Genomic DNA, 20,180 nt, shown 5'->3' with positions numbered 1-20,180 from the left:
CACAGAATCTATCGTTTATTACACTTATTCGCAATATTACAAACACGACGTTAATATCAGAAGAAATGAAGGCGAGCTACGTTCGCGAGCCGCTACACCAAACCAGTCTCCAACAGCGAATGAAGATGGCGATTATTCCGCTCAGCAGGTAAATAGCACGCTAGTGATACCATATAGAAAAATAATATTAGGCTACTTAATGCGCGCGTAGTGGTTGCCTACAATACTAATGTGTAATTTAGGAAACTAGAAAAAAATTGAATTCTTGTGAAAGATATGAGTATTAACTTAACCATTAAAAAGTCAATTTCACTGGTGGATTATCATTACTAGGATCAGGATTTTTTTCTTACGTACCTAATCATAAGACCCATAAAATAGTACTATCAGACTTTAATTCTATATTTTTAAAATGAAATAACGGTTCTGGGAACATTTTTATACCTACAAATTATGCGTTTTACCTTTTAGTTCAGTTTTTATCAAATAATTACTTGGTTTTAGTGAAATAATATACTTGTTTAGTTTTAAATGTTGAATCCTATTTGTAAAACTCGTCCACAGATTTCACCGATACGACACATCCCTACAAACTTGACGAGAATTGAGATAAGACGGCCGTTTCACTGTGTCCTGCTGTGTACTGCTGATAGCTCCATCGTAACCTACAAAAAGATTTCTCATAAACGAAGCATATAACCGGTACAGAGGTAACAACGCAGCTATCACCGGCAGGACCATATCTGTACAGACCGCCCAAATCTGTCCGGACGTCTGGTTTTTCCACAATTTTCACGGGTTTTTCATTCAAAACGGCTGTAATTCCATTTAGGGACGCTACTAAACGGAACCATTGCGAATCCGAGTTTTTTTATCTCACTGGGATTTTTTATTCTTGAAATAAAGGGTAGGGGAATTTCATTGACAACGCTGTTGATGGGTGAAAGCCAAATCTTAGTTTAAATAAACTATGCTGTTTTTAAAACCGAGTTTTTTCACTAAGATGAATATTTCGCTGTCGTATGGTTTTCAATGGTAACCGGACAACTCAGGACAGTGACAAATCAACACGCTGTTGAAAAATGATATGAAGTCATTAAAAGTGATGAAAAAATGTTAAATAGGTTAGGTTAGGTTCCGGAAATAATATGAATGGTTTGAGGAATTTGACTGAAAACAATGTTAATGGGTGATAGCCAAATGTTATATTAAATAAACTCTGCTGTTTTCCAAATCGAGTTTTTTCACTAAGAAGGATAGTTCGTTGTTGTGTGGTTTTCAGTGGTAACCGGACAACTCAAGACAGTGACAAATCAAGACGCCGTTGAAAAGTGATAAAAAAAGAAAAACTACGTTTAAAAGGATACGTTAGGTTGGGTTCCTATTCCGGAAGTAATGTTAATGGATATGGGATTTTCAATGACAACGCCCTCAATGGGTGGAATCCAAATGTTATTTTTAGGAAATGCTATTTCTTTACGATGGATGCTTGTGGTTTGAAAAATTGACTGGACATCTCAAAAAAATCAGCCACTTTTGAAAAGTGATGTAAAGTCATGAAAACTTTAGGTTAGGTTAGGTTTTTTTCCATCAATTTTAATGACTCTTTCATATAACCTTCAAAAGTGTCTTGATTTGTCACTGTCCTGAGTTGTCAAGGAACCGTTTAAAAAATAGCACGTTCTAGCTGACTCTAATCCAATTATTATTGAATTTACTTATGTATGTAAGTATGTATTTAGCACTAATAGTTTTCTTACACCATATATTTCTTCTAACAAAATTTTCACTAGTTTCGAATAGATTGACAATATTTGAATAAAACTGGATGGATTGGATCTAGATCTTAAAGATACACATATTGAAGGTTGAAGGAAACGCAAAAGCTGGTAAGCTTTTCCATTGTCAAGCCTTATAACAAGCCGTAAATCCTAACCGTTCACATGCGGAAAATATTAACAGTACACACATTAAAGGCACGTTTTTTATGTCTCCCGGGTGAGTATCCAAAAAAAATTTTCATCTAAATGAGCACCTTCAGTTGAAATAGTGGTTAACCAAACTCATAATTCCCACCTAAAGTATACATTTCTAAAAATTCAATCTATCCGTTATGATATGGATATTTAACAAATGTGTTGATTAATACATAATCCACGTTAATAATTTGATGAAAAATTAAATGCTGCATTGAATTTTTTTGTGATCAACGAACAAATTAGAAAAATTTCTTTATTAAATGTCGTAAAGGAATTAATTTTAGAAGTGGATAAATGAACATAAATTGCAATAAAATATAAGTGGTTTGAAATACAAAGCTTCTTCCAAATTATATGATTGGTAAAATATACCCTTTGAAGAAGAGACAAAAGTTATTTTCATACAAAATTTCCCAGAAATGATAATAATAACATCATAAACTCTGAACAACGCTTCTGGAAGCGAGTTTGTACGAAGATTTCTGACTGTTGTCTGCCGCGAAGACAAATTTTATTATTTTTGTCTGGCAGACGCACATAAAGTAGATGAAATATCTCAATTGTCAATGCCGTGGCAGAACTTTTATAGAAAATTATGGCAACTGCAAGCAGTAACATAAAATTTTCACAAATTCTGATAAATTATTATTTTCTCTTTTTCTTTTGACTGATGGCTCGTGACAAATGATGAATTTTGAATTGATGTATTGCTGGGGAAAAATAATCCTAATGAAGCAACACCGGCAACAGTTGCTCAAAAATACATGAAGCGCATGCGCTGCGCTGTAATGAAAGTTGTAGATATCAGGAGATGCGAATCATTTTCATCTTTATCCCGGATCTCTCAGGTAAAAATTACATTTTACTCTTTTATTTAATTGTTTATGCCCCAAAAATACAATCAGTAAAAATATTAAGGAACACATCATTTCTGGAACGTTTACAGTAATTTGTTTAAATGTAAACTGAAAGCGCGTCTATTTTCTCTTTCTAACACTGTTTAAATCATGTTTATCACCGGAATCCAAAATGAGATAGCATAACATTTATGAGACCGTGTCCAGCTGTGATATGTATCCCCTGAAAATACTTCAGTTTTTGGTTGTCTGTGAAAAATATCGCCCGAAATCGCCCAAGGGATTAAAAATGAAAACTAAAACAGTAATTAAAATCTTTATCTAAATCGATATCTAAATAAATAACACCCTCCTCCCATACAGACAAGCATAGCTTTTTTGTGGGAGTTCATCTCTAAATAAAATATAGGTACGTAATTATGAAAATGAAGTGTTATTTATAGTATACATATGAATTCTGTTATGAATATTATGTTTATATAAAACAATCTCGATCACTTAAATCCGGGTGGGGGGAACCTGCGCATATGGCTCGAGAGCACTTACAGCCTGCTGATCATAAATAGAGAATAAATAAAAAGTTTCGGAATACGCTTTCACGGTGTTTCAGATACGTTTATAAAGACCTTCTTACAAAACCCAGAGAGTGGTATGAAAAGGCTGAAAGGTACTTAGTCCTCCTCACTAGGGTATCCTGCGCTGAGGCGAGCTAAAGTTATTTAGTTCTATTTTATTTGTCTTCTGTATAGTTTTATCTTCCGAATGATATGTTAAAATTCAAGTTGCGGATTCACCTGCTGACGCATTTCGAAGGAAACCGTTCTCATGTTTCGAGTAGAGTTTAAATTCTAATTTCACACCATATGCTGTAAAATTCCGAGAAAAACCATATGCTTGCTCCGCGATTATTTAGACCCGTGATTCGATTTGCGGACTCAACTGCAGACGCAATTCAAGGGAAACCATTCTCGCTTTCCGAGTGCAGTTACAAATTTCTAGTAGTAGACTCGTTTGTGGACATGACGCTTAGTCACACATTTTCCATTTTTACAAAACCAAACGCCACCAGCGCCACCCGCTACAAACAGCCAAATGGCCCCCGACGGCGAAAAGATTCCCCACCCCTGACTTAAACATTAATGGTATTGTTACCAGTATAGTGAAAAAATAAACCAACGTAAACTGTGTTTTTAGCTTTTATTTTATCTCTGAGTTTGGGAAGAGAGGATAATATGTGCCGTACAAGTCGAGGACGCCCGATCAAGTGAATCCAATACTTGAATCGGATCATGAGTCACGATAAGAGCCACAATAACAGAAGAGTATATATGAATGAGCATGAAGCAAGGAGTGTATGCCGAGATAGAGTTGTGTGGAGATATATGATCTCTGCCTACCCTTGTGGAAAAAGGCATGATGTTTAGTTGGTTAGAGTATTTTATTCATAAATAATATCGGTTCGGATTTGTTTTATGTAAAAAAAAAACTTACAATATGTGAAAAATAGCTTAAACTATAATTTTAAAGAAAATTAAGTTATTATAGGAATTTAAACGCATTACGTTTGGGTGAGAACCGGACGCATTTGTCAACTCAGCCACTAACCGGATAAATACTATTTATCTGATGAAAACCATAATAGCGGAAATATTCTAAAAACACAAAATTTGCTTTCGAAAGGATCAAAGAAAAAATATTTCTTAAAAGTTATTTGGAAGTCAATTTTTGGGAAATTAAAAAAAGCCAATTTCTTCAAATTAGAATCATTTCCACAAAACACAGTCCAATATACTGGGATGATCAGAGCCTCCATTGTATTGATATTTCATCTCGCTTACTATTGACAAAATTCAATGTAGCCTTTAGTCAAAAAAATATCTACAATAAATTTTGTCTGAAGGCTACAGGGGGATCACGAAGTGTAAATTTAGTCCTATATTAGAGCATAATTAGTAAGTGAAAGGACATCAAAGGCGGTACATGCACATTATCTTAAAAACCTTTTATCGTAATATCTCCAAGGGCCATCTTGAGGGGTATTTAATTTCATCTCCGCGCAAACCATATTTCATTTCGTCTTGCAGCCAACAATTTAATGGCCCAATAATGGCTGTTGCTAGGGGGCACATTTCCGCTAAAAGCAAACGAACCATTTACAAAAAGGTTCAACCAACACTAACAGAGAATAGTTTTTTATGTTCTTAAAAGTACTTTGTGTTAAAGTGGAATAATTTCGCGTAAATTAGTTTCATCGTCGAGGCTACGAGTAAAAATTACAAATCAATGAACTTGATAAAACAAAGTATAACTCTAACTAACTAAGTAACAACACACCGTATCTCCGCAGGGGTAGACAGAGAGGACGGACCGCCAAACTACTCGGTCTTGGCATACACCTATTGCCTCATTCACATTCATACACCGTCTCATACATACTATTCTATTAGTCTGACTCTTGACATGGCCCAACTCAAGTATCTGATTTACTTGGTCGTGCGGTGTCTTCCTCGGGCGCCCCCGACTTCTGCTCCCATTAAAATTTGCGTCATATATTCTATTATATAATGGAACAAAATTACTCGCAGGGTGAGCTTTGGCGTCATGAAATGTATGCTCCGTTTTCTGTCTGAAATTTTACCATCACTTTGCACTCAAAATAAAAGAAAAACAATATTTTTCCACATTTTACTTAATAATTTTACTCTTATGTACTAAACTAATCATTATGATCACTGGGGGAATGGTATTAGATTACAGTTAATATATCATAATATTTAATTAATATCATTCCTCAAATTTATTGGTTCTATGAATTTGACAAAAGCGATTTTGATCGCTCAAAAGTTTCTGCAAATTTGACATAATATACTAAAAATTGCTAGAGTGGTGCATTTAATTAAATATATATAGATTATAAAATAACTTTAATATTACTTTAAGAATATTAAAACCTCCAATGTAAAAACAATTGTGTTTTGTCATGTTTTTTTCCAAATAAATTGTACAAAAACAATTTATTTTAAAGTGTTCAAATTGTAAATTGAAAATGTAAAAATTGAAATGGTATGTTTAAAGTTTTATTAATATTTTTTGTACCACCCCTTTATTTTGTCTGTATTTTTCGTTTTTCTCAGAACGCCGGGAATGCGAGTAGATTTACAAAGCAATTTATAAACGTAACAAAAAGCCTCTCAACCCCGACACTTTCATCCCCCGAAGGTCCGCCGCAAGGGAGGCGTTTATTGACAGCGGATTGACAAGTGGTGAGGGCACCGGGCACGTGGCATACCGGCCCTGTTCGGAATTTTCCGCGAGCAAACCTTCAACCTTTTAACTAAGTAAATTAAAAACACTCGTCGATTTTTAGAGGGCTTAATGATTAATTTTACTGATTCAAACTTTTATTCTGATTTGTAAATACAAGATGTAGCGCGCGGAATATTACTGCCAATACACCATCTCTCTCTCCCCATATGGCATTGTCCCTGTCTTGCTGCACGCCGGCGACGAGATGCGCAGAATGCTTTCTACGCATCCCCCCCCCCACGCGGTCGACCATCCCCTACGCTGCTGACACGGGATGAAGCCCTTAAAAGCAGCAACTCACCCTTACACAGTACAGTTCTTCTGTCTGCTCGCTTTGGCTAGTACCCTCCCTCAGCTGGCTACCCGTGCTCCGCACGGCCCTCTGAGGACAGCTATCTACTACCATTGCCAAGCACAGTACAGTTCTCCTGTCTGCTCGCCTTGGCTAGTACCCTCCCTCAGCTGGCTACCCGTGCCCCGCACGGCCCTCTGAGGACAGCTATCTACTACCATTGCTAAGCAACCGACTTGAAGACTACTAGACTCGCTAAAGGCGCGCTCCTCTTCTTGGCTACCTGTGCTGCGCACAGCCCTTGAGAGACAGTAATCCGCCCCAAGCAAACCTAGGCTAGTCCCGAACAGTTGTGCCGCGACTCGATTCTATTTTGTTGTTCCCAATTACTATCCCGCAAGGATCCTATATAAATCCTTGCCTAGTCGATAAATGTTATTTTCAAAGTGTATTCGTGTAAATTGTAAACTGTGACTTTTTTGCTATTGTAATCTGTGTAACCTAAACAATAAACTGTGTTTTAAGCCACCAAAAGTCTTATAAACTGGCGCCCAACGTGGGGCCAGATACATTGTGCAAAAGTGTTAAAATCAGTGAAAATTTCACGTCCGCGCCGCAGCCCTCGCTTCAAGATGCAAGCCAATGGGGAAGGCGCTTTCATCAGCTTTACTCAGGAGCAATTCGCAGAATTCCTGAATTCAACAAAGCGAACGCAAACAGATGCAAGTAACTACGCATTGGGAGCAGTTCTGGTCCAGGGGGAGGGCCCCGATGAGCATCCGGTAGAGTATGCAAACCGCCTACTCTTACCCGCAGAAAGAAATTATTCCACGACAGAAAGAGAAGCTCTAGCAGTGGTATGGGCAGTCACAAAGAAGAGAGGATCCTCAGCACCAGCCCGGGGATCATGTCCTTGTCCAATCACACGCTCTTAGCAAGGCTGCAAGGAGGTTTAGTGCCAAAGCCATTCCACGGCGAGATGGCCCATACCTAGTACTGCAAAAACATGGACCAACAAGCTACGAAATAGCTGCCATGACAGCCCCGGATGTTTCGCTTGGCACTTACCATACATCGGTGCTGACTCCATACCAAGGGTTTGTCAGACCACTACCAGCTCCAGTGGTTCCCCTGCGCAAACGGGGCCGCCCTAAGAAGAATAAATAAGAAATCTCGCTTACTACAAATCTGGATCTTCAGCGAGACGCTCCTCGATCCAGAGGGGGAGGATGTAGCGCGCGGAATATTACTGCCAATACACCATCTCTCTCTCCCCATATGGCATTGTCCCTGTCTTGCTGCACGCCGGCGACGAGATGCGCAGAATGCTTTCTACGCATCCCCCCCCCCACGCGGTCGACCATCCCCTACGCTGCTGACACGGGATGAAGCCCTTAAAAGCAGCAACTCACCCTTACACAGTACAGTTCTTCTGTCTGCTCGCTTTGGCTAGTACCCTCCCTCAGCTGGCTACCCGTGCTCCGCACGGCCCTCTGAGGACAGCTATCTACTACCATTGCCAAGCACAGTACAGTTCTCCTGTCTGCTCGCCTTGGCTAGTACCCTCCCTCAGCTGGCTACCCGTGCCCCGCACGGCCCTCTGAGGACAGCTATCTACTACCATTGCTAAGCAACCGACTTGAAGACTACTAGACTCGCTAAAGGCGCGCTCCTCTTCTTGGCTACCTGTGCTGCGCACAGCCCTTGAGAGACAGTAATCCGCCCCAAGCAAACCTAGGCTAGTCCCGAACAGTTGTGCCGCGACTCGATTCTATTTTGTTGTTCCCAATTACTATCCCGCAAGGATCCTATATAAATCCTTGCCTAGTCGATAAATGTTATTTTCAAAGTGTATTCGTGTAAATTGTAAACTGTGACTTTTTTGCTATTGTAATCTGTGTAACCTAAACAATAAACTGTGTTTTAAGCCACCAAAAGTCTTATAAAGTCTGATATTCATCCTTCCTCTGTCAGTTCCATACCGCCAAGAATACATGGCTGATGTAAGCGCAATGAGTATGATTAAAAAAGGGACCCTTGGATGGTTTGGGCATGTAGAGCGATTGACAGAAGAAAGTAGAATAAATGACGCAGATGTTAATGCAACACATGTCGGTGACGCTCGAAGAAGATATGGCACGATCAAGTGATTCAGATACTTGAGTCGGGCCATGTCAAGAGTCAGAATAATAGAATATTAGAATAGAGTATGTATGAGGTGATGTATGAATGTGAATGAGGCAAGGAGTGGGTGCCAAGACCGAGTTGTTTGGCGGTCCGTCCTCTCTGCTTACCCCTGCGGGGAAACAGCGTGATGGTTAGTTAGTTTAGTTAAGTCTTATATTTAAACTATTACTATATTTTTTACAAGAAAAATATAAAAACTAAAAAAATCAGTTTGAGTCTTCTCTCGCTTTTTGTTTTGCACGATTTTATTATTTGTTTTGTTACTTTGGTAACATTGTCTTTGTACGAATATATCAAAAGGCTTTTCTTCTTTAACCTTTTTAATAGTTCTGAAAAGTAGCAACAGTCACTCTACTCTCAGTTTTATCTGGCGTTACGCAATTCGCATGGCTCTGCCTATCTGTAATTTGATTTTCATTAGCATCGTAAGCTTTGAATTATTAAGTCTCCATTTAATGTTTTTTTTTTTTAATTTTGGCAAGGCGTCACATCATTTCGTTTCAAGGCTGACCATAGTACAGGCCTGGGAGCGCGACGGATTTGAAGAGTGATGTGATCAAGTCAGTTCGAAACATGAAACCGAAAAGAAAAAGGTTACGGGCGCAACTAGATATCGAACTCAGGATCTCTGTCTTACCGGGATAACAATAAATACTACTATGCTGTTGAGACCATATTATTTTCCGTCATTTGTGTCTATCTCATTCCTCAATTTAAGTATTACCATTATATTGTCGACTAATTCCCAAACAAATTTATTTTATTTTTATTTATTAATCTTTTTAAAGGCTTACAAAAAAAAATATTAGTACGTAATACTAAAGTAGTAATAAAAGTTACATAATAACTATACGACATATTTGCAATATATGTATTTCAAATCTGAAAAATGCTAAATATTTATATCTTGCGAGAAATTTTAGAATGCTAGGAGGATTTTTTTTTGTTTTTTTTTTTTTCAGAATACCACGGTAACAAGTGCGGTAAGCCACGGTGGATTTCATGGCACACTAGGGGTTAATTGTATATATTATTCTCCAATGAGTAAGTATTGCATAACTACGTTATAACCTTCAAAAGTACATCCAAAAAAATGATAAAAAAAGGTTGCGTTTTATGAAGAAAAAAAAAACTTTTGCTTTTGCGTTACAGATAAAGATTTAATTATTTGAACCTATCGTAATGATTTGGAATGGTAGATAAATAAACCATTGATTTACCGTTTCATTACACGTGCCAATACATATTAGGATACGGGTGATAACTCTATTACACTGGGTAGTCTAAAGCTTTAATGTCTCGCTATGTCACCGTCAATTCAGAAGCCGGAAGCGAAAGTGAGGAAATGTGACCGGACGTCGGGCGGAAGTGGTTAAGAGCATGAAACCTTTTAGTTTGATTGTATTTCCGTTGCTTCTGATAGCGTGACGAGCCGCCATTTGATTGGCTAATCAACTGGCCAATGGGGAGTGATAGAATTCGACAGTTACTTTGATAGCATTTCACTATGAACGGTTTGGATTTGAACCCTGGGGATATTACCGAAAAGTGGAAATTACTGAGCTTTATATCGAATCAGCATTTGTAGATGATGCTTTGTGGCGTTACAACCGCAATGACCTTTGTAGTGGGATGATTATAGGGCTAAATGAGATAACGGTTAATGGTTTCACTGCGGGGCAATTTCCCAGTGAACTGCAAATGAGTATATGAGTATTTAATTTCATGCTTAATTTTGTTCAATTTTTAATTTTGTACAAAAAGTTAGATACATCATTAACTAACTAACCATACGCCGTTCCTCCAGAAAAGATGGGCCGCTAATCTATTCGGTCTTGGCACACTCCTCGCTTAATTCACATTCAAACATCGTCTCATTCATACCATTCTGTTATATGACTCTTGAAATGGCTCGAATCAAGTAATGGTTTACTTGATTGTTCCATGTCCTCTTCGGGCATCCCTAACTTCTTCTACTATTCATATTCACGTCATATATTCTCCTCACACTCATTTCTTCGTTCGGGCGTCCCTTTATTAATCTTACTCATTTCGCTTACATAAGCCTTGCATTTTATGTGAATCTCCACATTTATCACACGATCATATATGGTTTTACCACACATGCGATCTCATTTTTACAGCATTTAGTCTAACACGTACATTATTATGTATATTTAAGTATACAAGGTAAAATTACAATTAGATTAATGTATAATTATGTCATTTTGATGACTCAATTTGCTTCGAATAACACTGTCTGAAAGGAGAATTATGTCAGACCTGGTTGTGTTATACAGAGTCATTAACAACTTAATTAACAGCCCTGCCATCGTTGCCACTATTCTATGTGCATACTGGGAACACAAGAAAAATGTGACATAATTCTGCAATACATACATAACCAACTATCACATATTAACTGATTTTATTTACAGTGTAATCTATTCCAGCACTTTGTTGAATACTAAAAATTATAGTAGCGTTGGTAATGTAGTTTTAGGGATTTGTCTTATTATGTAGTATTGTTCTAGTTTTTATATAATTTTATGCTTTACCAGCTTAACGTTATTTCATGCTTTATAAACTATACTATACTATTCGATAACTCACTAGGTATAATCTGTTCTTAAATCCATGTAAAAGCCAGGATGGGCGTAAAACCAAATAAAATAAAATATTTAAAATCCATTTACAAGTATATTTACATGTCGTTGCAAGTATATTTACATAAATTATAGGAATTTAGAATAACATTGAGAAATCCAGAGATATGGGACGAGAAATACGGTATGCCTAAAATTACCTGAAAAAAAAAACTATCTCGCAGAAATTGATTTTAATTTGACTGATAAAGTATGTACTCGCAAGCAAGTTCCGACTCAAAGGAGGAGTCTGCCTCTATAGTCGAGCTGACGTCAACTGTGTACGACTATTGAGTCTGGAAAACTCCAGATTCGACGTAATGTGGGTGCGCGTCAATCTTGCCAGTACGGCAAGATTCTACGCTTGTCTATACCGCTCACCGAACCATAGCGAATCAGACACTTCCGAGCTCTTCAAAAATTTGAGAGATACTATTGATGATCTCTTGCCCCGCTACCCTTCGGCCGAGTTTATTGTTTTGGGGGACTTCAATGTTCATAACGAACCATGGTTGAAGTTCTCTGGCCCAACGGACTCGGCTGGCCGACAGGCGGAATCCTTTGCCATTTGCTACGGATTAGAGCAACTGGTTCAGGAGCCTACAAGGGTTCCTGATGTCTAGACTCACCGTTCCAATCTGTTAGACCTATTCCTAACTACTGTGCCACACGGTTATAAGATTGACGTCACAGCGCCTCTGGGATCATCTGACCACTGCCTAGTGACGACATCAATCCCCGTTAGCCTCAGACCAACCAATGAGAGGCTGAGGAGAAAAGTGTGGCACTATAGGTCAGCAGATTGGTTCGGTATGCGGGCCCATTTCAACGCTTTTCCGTGGTCAGCTGTTTGTTTTCGGACTTCGGACCCTTCAAGATGTGCCCAGGAGATTGGTGAAGTCATCAAATCGGCGATGGATGGCTTCATACAATCGACTACTAAAGAAACTGGTGTGGGCTCAAAGCCGTGGTTCAGTCGACAATGCTCCGAAGCAGTTCGACGAAAAAACGCGGCTTACCGAGCCTACAACACATCTCGAACGCCCGAAAGCAGATCAGCATACAACAAATCGGCAAAGGAATGCAAGAGAATCATTAATAGGTCAAAATTCGAACACGACCTGCAGATCAGCAAAAAGCTGGCTGCCTGCCCGCATGGCAGCAGAGCATTCTGGTTCCTTGCGGGCTCAATAGGTCGGAATTTTTGCAAACCCAGTTTGCCACCTCTTACCAGACCTGACGGCTCACTAGCAAACACCACCACCGAAAAGGCAAACTTATTAGGAAAAATGTTTGCGGAAAACTCGACCCTCGATGACGGAGGTGCTGTTCCGCCGTCGGTTCCTCACTGCGGCTTCTATATGAAAAAGCTGAGGATCCGGCATCGGGATGTACTCCACGTTATACGGGGGCTCGACGTTAACAAAGCTAGTGGACCTGATGGAATACCTGCCCTGGTATTGCAGAGGTGTGCTGCAGAAATAGTTCCAGTTTTGACAAAGCTCTTCAAAATGTCCCTGAAGTGTGGCACTGTGCCCTCTGGTTGGAAAAAAGCGGTCATTCACCCTATTCCCAAGAAAGGTGACCGCTCCAACCCGGCCAACTACCGCCCCATAGCGATCACATCAGTTCTGTCCAAAGTGATGGAACGTGTGATCAACGACAAACTGCTCACATACCTCGAGAAGAACAAAATTATCAACGACCGTCAATACGGATTCCGGCGGAACCGCTCGTGCGGTGATCTTCTCGCGTATGTGTCGCATGTTTGGGGGCGGTGCCTGGAACGTCACGGTGAGACCCAAACGGTCGCACTAGACATATCCAAGGCCTTTGACCGGGTCTGGCACCGAGGACTTGTCAACAAATTGCCTTCTAACGGACTTCCCGCATCCCTGTGTACGTGGATTGCTGACTTTTTAAGGGATAGGTCGATTCAGGTGGTTGCTGACGGTTTCACCTCTTCCTCGCACTCTATAAATGCTCTCGTCCCACAGGGATCGGTTCTGTCTCCGACTTTGTTTTTGTTGCACATCAATGACCTTTTGACATGTGCACCGATACATTGTTACGCGGATGACAGTACAGTTCATGATAACTTTTTGTTTGACAGGCCCCCAAAGGGCACACAAACTCCAACGGCTCGGAGGGCTTTGAAGCAGAGAATGGACGGTTATCTCGAGAGTATTTCCTCCTGGAGTAAAAATAATCTCGTCGAATTTAATGTTTCAAAGACCCAATCCTGTCTGATTACCTCTAAAAGGGATCTAAATGATAATCTAGTCTCCTTCAACGGAAGCAATCTTCCGAACAGGCCTTCCATTGATATGCTTGGTGTAACTATAAGTGACCAGCTCAGGTATGGGGGCTCCATCGAAGCCAGAGTAAAGCTGGCCTCTCAGAAGCTGGGCGTACTGTACAGGGCCCGCAGATACTTTAATAATACACAACTGCTGACCCTGTACAAATCGCAAATGCGCCCTACTGTCGAATTTGGCAGCCATCTCTGGTCCGGAGCCCCTAAATACCTGAAAAAAACCCTTGACTCTGTGCAAAAACGGGCGGTCCGTTTGATAGATTCCCCAATCTTAACAAACGGACTGCAATCTTTAGAGCACAGGCGTCAGGTAGGTATGCTGTCCTTGTTCTATCGGTATTACAATGGAAGATGCTCTGAGGAACTAGTGTCATTGATCCCTTCGGCACCGGTGCGTAGTCGGGATACACGCCAAACGCGTGCCCAACATTTGTACACGGTTGACATTTGTCACACAAGAACGGGTCGCTTCTACGATTCGCTCTTGAGTTCAACAGCTCGGCTGTGGAACGAACTGCCGGCCTCTGTGTTTCCTCCCTCCTACAACATGGGACTCTTCAAGACCCATGTTCACTCCTTCCTCTCCACAAAAAGACCCTCCACACAGCATCCCCAAAGATGACATAGGCCCTGAGGGAAATTATTTTCCTCAGGGCCTCCTGTGTGGAGTTAATATAAAAAATAAAAAAAATGTACTGCTTTCATCAGATCAGTCAAATAAATAATATTTTTGAAGTATCGTTAGAAAAATTTGAATTATTTTTAATAGATACTTACTTGTAATATTGAATGTATACTATGTTACGAACTGGCATGGGGGGGGCAGTGTTACGAACGGAGCGCCAGTGTTATGAACTGGGGTTTGCGGGCTCCAACATTGGAGCCAGTGCCGGCTTTTGCAGCGTCAGTGGGTAGAATCATGGGATTCTAATTATTTTAGCTCAGGTTTGGGTCGGCAAGAAATGCCTTTACACGGGTAACATTCAACAATCTAGACTCCACTTCCCTCGTCAAATGAAACTCCTATGGGAATGATTAATGAGTGTATTTACAGTCAACAGGTACATAGAATAACACAAAATGGGGACACAATATACATCCTAAATTACTTCCTGGCTGATTGAATTGAACAATCTCTTTCTCATATTTGCTCTGTCTGGCAAACGTGTTTAATAGACATTAAAAGAAGGCACATAATAGGGCAGAGGTTTGGTATACGCTTAAATGAGTTGTCCCGGGGGATGCAGGAGTTGCAAGGTGTTACTTCCAGTCATTGAGGAGCGGTAACCAAGGTTGTGATCGTCTACACGCGCAAAACGGGCGCGTGCTAGACTTTGGTAATGTTGCGGAACCGGGGTCCGGCGCTCAGCGTCCGAGACCGGTTTAGAAGTTGCAAACCGCACGTGTTGTCGAGACCAAGGCTAGAGTTGGAGTGTGTTGGCGGGCGGCCACTGAAACCTTTGGGGTTTTGGCGTTGATGCGCAGTAGGGTGCGCGTCGTTCTGCACCGCTTAGTTCTGCGTTGAATTTAGTTTCGCGGGGTTTTTAAAATGCGTTTGAGATATCTGCTTCGTGACAACTAACAACATATTAATGAATAAAATATGGAAAGATTTTTAGAACTGCAATGGTAAAAATAAAGAATAACCAACTTTCGCATAAGGTCCTGGCTGAAAAACATTTGAAAAATGTACAGTGACTTCATTGTTTTAGAAACGTGTTTTTTTTTTTTTTTTAAAGATGTTCCAGTATATACGATACTACTGCCTGAGGCAGGAACATTATTACGCGGCTGGGGAATATCAAACGGGAATAAAAATAATATCCCATCATTTTAAGCGCACTCAAAGTGAAATAAGAACACAAAACTGCGCTATATTATTGTTATTATTATTATTAGAAACTGAGTGATTCAGTTAAATGGGCTAAATACAGTGTATGAAATCAACCATTTGGGTGGCGGATTTGGGTACCGCCGCCCGGGAACCAACCCCTGCCAAAGGTCACCCCAAGTGGTTCACTACGTTTGATGAATTAGCAGGGGTACCCGGGTTCAAAGAATGAGGTGTGTTCAAGATGCGCCTGTCCACCAAAAGGGAGAGAGGGATCGGGAGAGGGTTGGTTTGGGGAGACCCTTTGACCTCTCTAACTAGTCTCTCGAACCATTGAAAGGCCCTGAGAGAATTTATATTCCATAATGATTCACAATATCCTTGACATGCCGCGTACATATTTTCTTCAAATTATTGGAAATCCGGTTGAAAACGGGATGGCAGAAATTACGAATGAATGAACAGGTTTCCTGATAAGCTTTTAGTAAATAACGAATATATTATCACCGTATCGGAAAAGTACTCACGAAAATTAGAAAATTTTCGCATTTCGTCACGATATATTATCACCCACAAGTGCATTGGCCTTCACATTTGCGGCACGAAGCAAATTAAGATTAAAACTTGAAAATTTGAAAAATTGGAAAAATACACATGCCCTGAAAAACAACCATGAAATATGAGTGTGTACAAAATAATCATTAAAACGTTATGGAAATATTTATCGTTTTAAGCATGGACTTGATATTAATCTTTATGAATCCATTTTCCAATAAATGCAACAAATTATTTAGAGAAAATCGAAGGCAATCTTTAAAATTCACGAAATTAGCTGTTGGAAAGAAAAATATTAACATAATATATTATTAATATATTCTAAATTTACTGGTTTTATGAGAAATTTTCATTCGTGTTTTTAGCTCAGTAAATAAGTGAATTGATTAACTTTCTCAGCGGAAGAAGAAAGTTAAAGTTAACTGGACTATCCGGGAACCCAATTAAAGTTAACTTTGTTGGATTTCTTGTAATTGGTATTGGCAAATCGTATTGCATTCTCGGCGTAAATCACAAAGATAGGGTGGCTAGGAAGAAGATAACTTCCATGAGATATGCTACCCATGTAATGGTGACTTCCTGACATGTTGGTAAGTAATCGACAAATCCGGGTACAGCAAAAATTCAGGAAATGTACCGTGATTTCTCGCTACGTGGACTTGCACACGGGTCTGCAGGGGTCAAGTAATTTTGTAACAGTTAAATAAATAAATATTACTGTAGTTTTTGAAGATTTCTGTTTTACTGTCCCGTATTCAGCGTTATGTCTAAGTCTTATTTACTCACTTTTAATTTATGCTTTTGTAATATTGTTAATCTTCCTATCGCTTATTAATTACTAAATAAATTTTTAACTAAAATAAATGATATTAACGATAAAAAAAAATAATCCAAAAGGATCGTTAGTGACCTCGGCGGTCACGTGATAATAACCGGAAACTGACTGAAACCTCTTCCCGCTTGCGGTATACTATAAGTAGTTCACACCGCTCCCGCTCCGACCCCGCGCCGTGTACTGACGCCTAGAGGTGTATGGATCGGCGCGCTCTCGGTATCACGAATTCGGTTTTTGTCGATTCCTTACCGTCACGTAAGTGAATTTTGTTTTCAACTATAACATATGTTTTAGTAAATCTGCACCGGTTTGTTTGAAAGCTATCGTTGTTTGATAAGCTTTCTGGTTGTACAGCGTTTTTTTATGTTTCTTATTAAAATTTCCTAATTTTAGGCAGAAGGTACTTAAAAAAACAGGAATTAAGTAACCATCGCACCGCTCGTTTCTCTACAGGCCAAGGAGAGAGGATAGACCGCCACACACTCTGTCTTGGTACTCACTCCTTGCTTTGCTCACATACATACATTTTTCTGTTATTCTGGCCCGATTTACTTGATCATGACATTTGCCCTTTATTTTTCTACCATTCACTTCCGCTTGATACATCATTTATTTATTTATTAACGCCATTTTTCGGGACTTTTAAATATGAATATTAAGAAATATACATTATTTATTGTGCATAACTGAATTGCTGCATTAACAACATTTTATATTTGTTTAAAGATAAATTGAAGATGTCCACTGGCTTGGTATACTAATTGTTTCCCTCCATTAGTATTCTGGGCAAAAAGGAATGCATATGGTAGTTAGTCCCAAAATTTCTGCACTGAAATAAATCCTGACTTCTAGTATTACGTTGTGGAATTCGGAAGCTTATCAATTCTAGCGATACCCGACTTTCAACGAAATCATTTAGAATTTTATACATAAATACCAAGTCAGTGAAAATTCTTCTGTCTGACAATTTGAGCATATTCATATAATTAAACAAAATATTGTAGTTCATCAAAATTTCTGGAATACCCATTTTAAAATTTATAAAACGTAAGAATTTGGTTTTTTTCTTTCAACAGCTTGTAGGTACATGTATATTATAATGTGGGTTCAAGAAAGGAGAATTTTACTGAAGTTGACTTCTTACAATGGCAAAATATAACAATTTAATACACTTTATATTGTTAAAATTTTGGTTAGCCTAGTTATAAATCTCTACATTTTTAAGCCCTCATTAGAGATTTCTGTTATGTGGTTAACAAATGAAAGATTTGATTGAAAGTAATGCCTAAGTCTTTGATTTGTGATAATATGTCAAGAGCATTGTATTATATTATCTTTATACTATTTTTGTTGAGCATCCGCTAGCACAAACTATCTAAGCTCCCTTTCTTAATCTTATATCTAGTACAGTTATATGAGCCCTTTTAATATATTCCTAGCACCTGTTGCAGATGGCAGAAAGTATTATTTTAAACTTGGCATTCTTAAGTAATTTTAAAATCGTAGTTTTAGAATAGAAATCGTTCTTGAAATTACTTCTTATTGATATTGATATTTTAAACCTTTGGGCCTCTGGTATATGAGAAAATGTGTGTTTTTAAAATCAAAATAAATGGAATATTTCTAAACGTATTTGAAAACAAAAAATTGTTTTGGATAATATGTGATGAAATAAACTTTCAAATTTTATTGTTAGAAATACACTTATGATTTTTGAAATATTTTTTTTTGTTTTTATGTAAACATAAAGAAGTTTTGAAAATGGTTTGCCTTAGGTTTTTTCGTCTAAACACAGAACTAAAATTACAGATAACGAAAAAAAACACATATTTATTAGACAAATATATTATAAACATCATTGTTACATTGTTTGTGGTTATTTCTGTAGGTCGGACTGTGAGTGAAGAATGGTTACGAAAATCGGAAAAAAACCGAAAAAGAAGTTGAGAAAAATCCAATGGGGACGGAAAATTAATTTGTTGGATATCGTGTGATAATTTTGTTAAAATATAGTTTTTCTGGATAGGTTGACTGTATTAATTACCTCGTGTCCATTATCATTATCACACATAAATCACAGTAAAGCAATTAAAACCAACAAAAAATTTCTAGATATCACCATTTCCTATTAACGATCAAATTAATCGCCCCAGCAGTTCTCATAAATCAATCAATTACGTAGAAACGTTATAGGGACAAAAACTGACTTGCAATTATTGTAAGCTTTTATTAAACTAATATATAAACACATGTTATGAGAGTATATTTTAATGATACGGTTTAAGTGTACACTTACCAGATGCCAGAAATACATGGTACTTGTGTATGTTGCTGTCAATCTGAAAATAAATAAAACATGTTAGATTTATGTCGAAAACGAGGAGAAATATATTGTGAACAAATTTTAAAATGCTTGGGAAATTTTCGCATATCATTTAAAAAAATAACGTGGGAGTTGTTGTTCATTCTGTGCGCTGGAGTACTGTATGTCTTTGAAAAACTCTTCAGACTTTTCAGTCCGGGTTGTTACGGAGAATTTGAACAATTCATCAAATTTCAACGTTCATTTTCGGGTTCTGTGAAAGATTCTTTGAAGTGCTGTTGTTATTTCAGTTCTGTCAAGCAACTAGCTAATAACGACATATTGATAGAACTTGAATAGAACTATCACAGAACCCGTTAATGAACGTTGAAATTTGACGAATTGTTCAAATTCTCCGAAGCAACCCGTCCGTCTCGTTAAAATAGATTATAATTTTATATTTCGGACGCGTCGTATTTAATTTATATTATTAGGGAAAGATCTTGCTATTCAGATCTGGTCATTAAGCGATGATGGTGATGTCTTTAGATGGTCCATCGTAACACATCATCAAAAGACAGATGATAACCAGTTCGGATTTAAATCTGTACTGTGAAGGTCAATGGCGAAATATTCCTTAAAAGAAACCTGATTTCTAGAGCTAAGCAAAGCATTTGATCGTATTTGTCACAATGAACTCTTGGAAAAAACTTAGGAAAATAACAGTTTACGATATATATAATAGCTATTCTTTCACGCACTAAAGAAACTACTCCAAATATATGAAGATTTTGCAAACAATCATAACCTTGTGTATATATTGTAATACGTCCAAATCAATCGTTATGATTTTCAAATGTAAAAATGAACTCATACAACCACCTTCAGTATGGCCAGACCCAAGGAAAATGGATGTTGGTCGTAGCGTCAAATACCTGGAACATATTTTCACAGACGACCTGAAAGACATTGAGGATATGAATAGATAAAGAAAAGCGATATCTGTTAGAGCAAGTATGCTGTCCAGGCATTTTCAATTTTGTAGTACAAACGTCAAAAGGATATTATTCAACG

General features: G+C 38.3%; 1 protein-coding gene across 1 annotated transcript in view; it reads right to left on the bottom strand.

The window, feature by feature from the left end:
• Nucleotides 1-20,180, bottom strand: part of LOC149419187 (uncharacterized) — a 261,970-nt gene that overhangs the window by 136,108 nt on the left and 105,682 nt on the right. Inside the window, exon 2 of the mRNA XM_089637945.1 lies at nt 19,101-19,143. The gene's annotated coding sequence lies outside the window, so the exon portion shown is untranslated. The remainder of the gene's footprint in view (nt 1-19,100; nt 19,144-20,180) is intronic.

This window comes from Hesperophylax consimilis, chromosome 12, assembly GCF_061612785.1.
Source record: "Hesperophylax consimilis isolate HC1 chromosome 12, BYU_Hcon_1.0, whole genome shotgun sequence".
Taxonomy (NCBI): Eukaryota; Metazoa; Arthropoda; class Insecta; order Trichoptera; family Limnephilidae; genus Hesperophylax; species Hesperophylax consimilis.
This window is presented reverse-complemented; position numbering and strand designations above follow the sequence as displayed.